Raw genomic sequence first — 6,179 nt, 5'->3', positions numbered from 1 at the left:
CTTTTAATAAGTACTCCTTCTGCACTGTGAAAAAGAGAAGTAATAATACCTTAGTCCCACTGCATAATCACCTGTCAAGTTTATAAAGATGCTTCTCAGAGATTATGTACATACAAACTGCCCTTAGACCCTAAGTAATGAAAGTCCTAAAACCTTCTTCCTGAAGAGTTTATTGGCCCTCTAAAAAGGCAGCAGAGCACATAGATTCAGAGATGAGCTGAAGAGGCCTTGGGTTCAAATGTTGGCCCCGCTACTCACCAAAAGCTACTTAAAACTCTTTTTATAACCTCTCTTTTCTCACCTGTAAAATGGGATATGCAATACAAAAACATTAGGATTACACAAGTGCCTTAGCAATATGCCTTGCACACAGTAAGCTTTCAACAAACAACATCATTTAAAAATTAAAAACAATGAGGCCTAGATGGAGTTCATATGTATCAATGCATACATGTTTTGGAATGTGTGTAAATATCTCTACACTGAAATTTTCTTTACAAAACTCAAAAGTTTGTAGTCATCAGTTTTCTGCTGCTTCCTATTGCACAAACCATTTCCTGTTCCCAGGACTGCTGACACTAGGAAGTAAAAGGACAAACGACCTGGCGCAGAGGAGCCCCAGCCCCAGGCTGGCTGAGCAACAGCAACAGATCTAAAGCTGGCCAGGGGTCTCCATGTTCTCCAAGACCAGTTTTCAACTGCCTGCCAGCTCTGGTAACGGGGGGCAAATCTGGAAAAGGAGAGGCTGCCTCCCTTCTGCTCCTGCCTTAGAACTGGCCTGGCAGTTGGCGAGGCAGCTTAGAAAATCACATCTTCTGGAAGGTCCAGAGCGGGGTGTCCACACCCTGTTTTCAGAGACTCACAGGAGATAACCATGGCACCTGCATAGATTCTGTCATGATGTTCTAGCACTGACAGCTGTGGGCTGACCCAGGGTCTAAAATGTGATGTCCAAGCAACTGAGAGGCTACATTATGCCAGTTCAAAGACTTTCTCCAATCCCTGCCCCATGGTGGCTATAGCCACAAGTGCAGGACAATGAAAGGACTCTGTAGGCATCCACCCTACCAGACCACTCTGCAAGACCCTGCTTTCTTCTTATCTCCCCAGACACTTGGTAAGTGACAGCAATAAGCTTTAATCAGATATAGTGGGGGAAAAATAGCTCTTGTTTTAAAGAACCTAAACAAGTGTAAAGACAATGTACACACGTTCACACGTAGTTTCTACAGGTTGGCTTTGTGTTAGATCCTGTGTGAAGGAACTAGAAACAGTGGCTCCCTGTAGGTTCTCTGGGCCTTCCCAAATGTGAACTTCACCCGTTAGAGTGCGCCCCCTGCAAGGCTCAGCTTCAGCAAGACTCTGGAGACTTGGTCCCTGAGACTATGACTTCCACATCCACCTGCCCCCAGTCCCTAGTCCGCACATGTAACCTCCAGAATATTTACTAATGGAGCCCATACTTTCCCTCAGTGAGTGATTTTCAAGGTATCAGTTTTCAGCACATCATTTCAAAATGAAGGCCAGGACCCATTCAATTAAATCAAAGTAGTTGAAAGGAGAAAGAAACAAGCTTTCAAATAAAGAGTTTTGAGATTCAGTTATAAGTCCAGCTTCACAGTGAATCACACACTCCATTGTAATACTAATCTTGAACAAAATTTACATTTGCATCATATGTTTTCTTGCTCACCAAGAGGGCAACATGTTACTGATACCTGGGGATGTGATTCAGTCTGAACTATAATTGAATCCTTGACATTATAAGGGACTTGGTAAGACTTTTCCTCTTGAGATCTATTTTTGCAAACATGATTTATTGTCTCTTGTATGCAGTGGTTATGCACTAAGTAAGGGTAATGCTGTAGACCACTACAAAAAGCTTAAATGATCTGTTTTTGCAGGAGATTTCCCCAAAGCAAAATCTTTGTCAAATCATTGAACTGCCATTCACTGAGTAAGCTACACAAATATGAACTCAGCACAAAGCTTCCATCTTGGAGCTTAGCACCCCAGCCTTCAGTTCAGCAGCCCCTGTCTGGGCCTTCTCCCCTTCTTTTTGTTCTCATTGTGGCCTGGGGGACCCTCACATCTGTCCCACAGCCTCTAAGTAAAGACTCCAAGGAACCATGGGTTACTCTAATCTTGAAACTACTTGTTGTGATGTGATCATTTTCTTTTTTTTCTTTTTTTTGTAGAGACAGAGTTTCACTTTATGGCCCTTGGTAGAGTGCCATGGCATCATACAGCTCACAGCAACCTCCAACTCCTGGGCTTAAGCGATTCTCTTGCCTCAGCCTCCCGAGTAGCTGGGACTACAGGCGCCCGCCACAACTCCCTGCTATTTTTTTGTTGCAGTTCGGCCGGGGCCGGGTTTGAACCCGCCACCCTCGGTATATGGGGCTGGCGCCTTACCGACTGAGCCACAGGCGCCACCGGATCATTTTCTTATTTATAATATGTGTATAATGTATGCACATTAGCACCGTAATACAACCTATAGCCTTGTCCTTAATGCCTGGGTGTAGGAGTTTGGTAGCATCTTAATAGAGCTCTTTTTAAAAGTACCTAACACATGATTTATTATTATTTATCCTGCATGTGACACTGTATTCATAGTCCCAAATTTGTTTTTAGAGCATTCATTAACAATGTCATTCCAATAAAGGAAGGAAAGGGGGATTGCACTGAGGAAGAGAGCAAAAGGAAAAAGTTTCAAAAAGTCAAACTGCCCCTCCCCCACAAAATTTCCTTTGCTGAGAAGTGAACCTAAAAGCAGGGGTTTTTTGTTTTTGTTTTTTTTTTTAATTCCAAGCACAAAAATACCACTTATTGCCTGCTAGCACAGTGGTTAGCTCATCTGTCTGAGGATGATGATGCTCGTGTGGCCCCGTCTCCCTGTGAGCCTCCAGTTCATGTTTATTCAAGGCAGCACAAAGATTCTTGGTCCTGTTTGGAAATCATTGGGAAGGTCTGGTCTGCATGGTTGAATAAAAGATGCTAGTTTGTAAATAATGTTAACCATTGGAAAATATTAGAAAACATTTCAAAATACATGGATCTATCATTTATTTTTAATTGGAATTGAATTGAATTACTTCTCAACTTCACAAAACCAAAAAATGCTGTCATTTGCTATACCTTTTCCTTTAAGGGTCAAAGGAGGTCCCCAGGCTGGGGAGAAAATTCTCATGCTGGTTAAACCTCACAGTTTGTCCTACCTAGACCTGACTTGCACAGCAACCAGAAGCTTCCATGACCCAGCTGTTTCAACCAAACAGTTCAGGAACCTGTGTTCACTCAAAATCTAACAAGGGAGCTTTGCAGAGTTTGTGGTCTCTCCTTCCTAAATTAATCTAAACTGCACTTATGATAAAGAGGTAAGTACCTCTTTTCCCCAGTACTAACATGAAATTCTGTCTGATACAGATCCTCCTTGGGGCTGACAGTTAAGTGCTACAGATCTTAAAAGAACTGTGTCCAGTCCCTTTCTGCCAGCTGGTGCCCTCCCAGCTGTTTCCTCCCTCTTCAGCACCCCCCAGCGCTGAGGCACCTCACTTCTCCTTTCCATCCACTCCCACGATTTCTCTGCCAAGCTCTTCTCTCAAGGCCCGCTGCAGAGCTGGACACAGCACCCCAGCCTCTCCTCATCCCTCCTACCTCCCAAACAGATTAGAAAAAGGATAAAGGAGTTTTAATTATAGGAATGTCAAAGAGTTTTAAAAATTACCAACATTGGGGAAATTACAAGGTTGCCAGAGAATCTCAAAAACTACCAACAGTGGTTTTCAGAGCCTGGCCTCACTGATGTTTCAATAGAGACCTGGGTCAACCACTTTGAATATTTCCTGCTCATTGAACGCGGTGGCAGCTCCTGGGTCTTCTGTGTGTTCTACGTAATCCGTGCCGACTCAACGAGTAAGCAACCATGTCTAAAGGACCTGCGGTTGGTATCGATCTTGGCACCACCTACTCTTGTGTGGGTGTTTTCCAGAATGGAAAAGTAGAGATAATTGCTAACGATCAGGGAAACCGAACCATTCCAAGTTATGTTGCCTTTACTGACACCCAACGATTGATTGGTGATGCTGCGAAAAATCAAGTTGCAATGAACCCCACCAACAGTTTTTGATGCCAAGCATCTGATTGGACGCAGGTTTGATGATGCTGTTGTCCAGTCTGATATGAAACATTAGCCTTTCGTGGTGGTGAATGATGCAGGCAGGCCCAAGGTCCAAGGAGAATACAAAGGAGAGACAAAAAGTTTCTATCCAGAGGAGGTGTCATCCATGGTTCTGACAAAGATGAAGGAAATTGCAGAAGCCTATCTTGGAAAGACTGTTACTAATGCTGTGGTCACAGTACCAGCTTACTTCAATGATTCTCAGCGTCAGGCTACCAAAGATGCTGGAACTATTGCTGGTCTCAATGTTCTTAGGATTATAAACAAGCCAACTGCTGCTGCCATTGCTTATGGCTTAGACAAAAAGGTTGGAGCTGAAAGAAATGTGCTAATTTTTGACCTTGGAGGTGGCACTTTTGATGTGTCAATCCTCACTATTGAGGATGGAATCTTTGAGGTCAAATCTACAGCTGGAGATACTCACTTGGGTGGTGAAGACTTTGACAACCGAATGGTCAACCATTTTATTGCTGAGTTTAAGCACAAACATAAGAAAGACATCAGTGAGAATAAAAGAGCTGTCCGTCGCCTCCATACCGCTTGCAAACGAGCTAAGCGTACCCTATCTTCCAGCACCCAGGCCAGTATTGAGATTGATTCCCTTTATGAAGGAATCGACTTCTATACCTCCATTACCCGTGCCCGATTTGAAGAATTGAATGCTGATCTGTTCCGTGGCACCCTGGACCCTGTAGAGAAAGCCCTTCGAGATGCCAAACTTGACAAGTCACAGATTCATGACATTGTCCTGGTTGGTGGTTCTACCCTTATCCCCAAGATCCAAAAGCTTCTCCAAGACTTCTTCAATGGAAAAGAACTGAATAAGAGCATCAACCCCGATGAGGCTGTTGCTTACGGTGCAGCTGTCCAAGCGGCCATGTTATCTGGTGACAAATCTGAGAATGTTCAAGATTTGCTACTATTGGATGTCACTCCTCTTTCTCTGGGTATTGAGACTGCTGGTGGAGTTATGACTGTGCTCATTAAGCGCAATAATACTATTCCTACCAAGCAGACACAGACCTTCACTACCTACTCTGACAATCAGCCAGGTGTGCTCATCCAGGTTTATGAAGGTGAGCGTGCCATGACCAAGGATAACAATTTGCTTGGCAAGTTTGAACTTACAGGCATACCCTCCTGCTCCCCGTGGTGTTCCTCAGATTGAAGTCACTTTTGATATTGATGCCAATGGCATTCTCAATGTCTCTGCTGTGGATAAGAGTACAGGAAAAGAAAATAAGATTACCATCACGAATGACAAGGGACATTTGAGCAAGGAAGACATTGAACATGTGGTCCAGGAAGCTGAGAAGTACAAGGCTGAAGATGAGAAGCAGAGGGGCAAGGTTTCTTCAAAGAATTCACTTGAGTCCTATGCATTCAACATGAAAGCAACTGTTGAAGATGAGAAACTTCAAGGCAAGATCAATGATGAGGACAAACAGAAGATTCTTGACAAGTGTAATGAAATTATCAACTGGCTTGATAAGAACCAGACTGCAGAGAAGGAAGAATTTGAACATCAGCAGAAGGAGCTGGAGAAAGTCTGCAACCCCATCATTACCAAGTTGTACCAGAGTGCAGGAGGAATACCAGGGGGCATGCCTGGAGGAATGCCTGGGGGCTTCCCTGGTGGTGGCGCTCCTCCTTCTGGTGGTGCTTACTCTGGCCCCACCATTGAAGAGGTTGATTAAGCCAGCCCAAGTGTATATGTAACACTGTTCCACACAGTAAAATATTGAAGGATCCAAATTTGTAGAAAATTACGTGGCAGATTTAAAGTTGGGCTGCTATAGTGAATTACTAGGCATTCTCAATACTTGAATATGGAACATGTACACAGGGGAAGGAAATAACATTGCACTTTTAAAGTACTGTATTGTAAGTGGAAAATGCAATGTCTTAAATAAAGCTGTATTTAAAATTGGAAAAAAAAAAAGAATATTTCCTAAATATTCTTATTAATCTTTTGTGTAGTAGGAGGTCCTGCAGG

At 43.4% G+C, this 6,179-nt stretch overlaps 1 pseudogene across 1 annotated transcript; it reads left to right on the top strand.

Annotated features, from left to right (window-relative positions):
• Nucleotides 1-3,588: 3,588 nt before the first annotated feature.
• Nucleotides 3,589-6,179, top strand: LOC128586635 (heat shock cognate 71 kDa protein-like; annotated as a pseudogene). Its single transcript, XR_008380274.1, has one exon. The product of XR_008380274.1 is annotated as a heat shock cognate 71 kDa protein-like (transcript).

Source organism: Nycticebus coucang, chromosome 5 (genome assembly GCF_027406575.1).
Source record: "Nycticebus coucang isolate mNycCou1 chromosome 5, mNycCou1.pri, whole genome shotgun sequence".
Taxonomy (NCBI): Eukaryota; Metazoa; Chordata; class Mammalia; order Primates; family Lorisidae; genus Nycticebus; species Nycticebus coucang.
The sequence above is the reverse complement of the archived record's forward strand: the minus strand, read 5'-3'. Positions and strand labels throughout refer to the sequence as shown.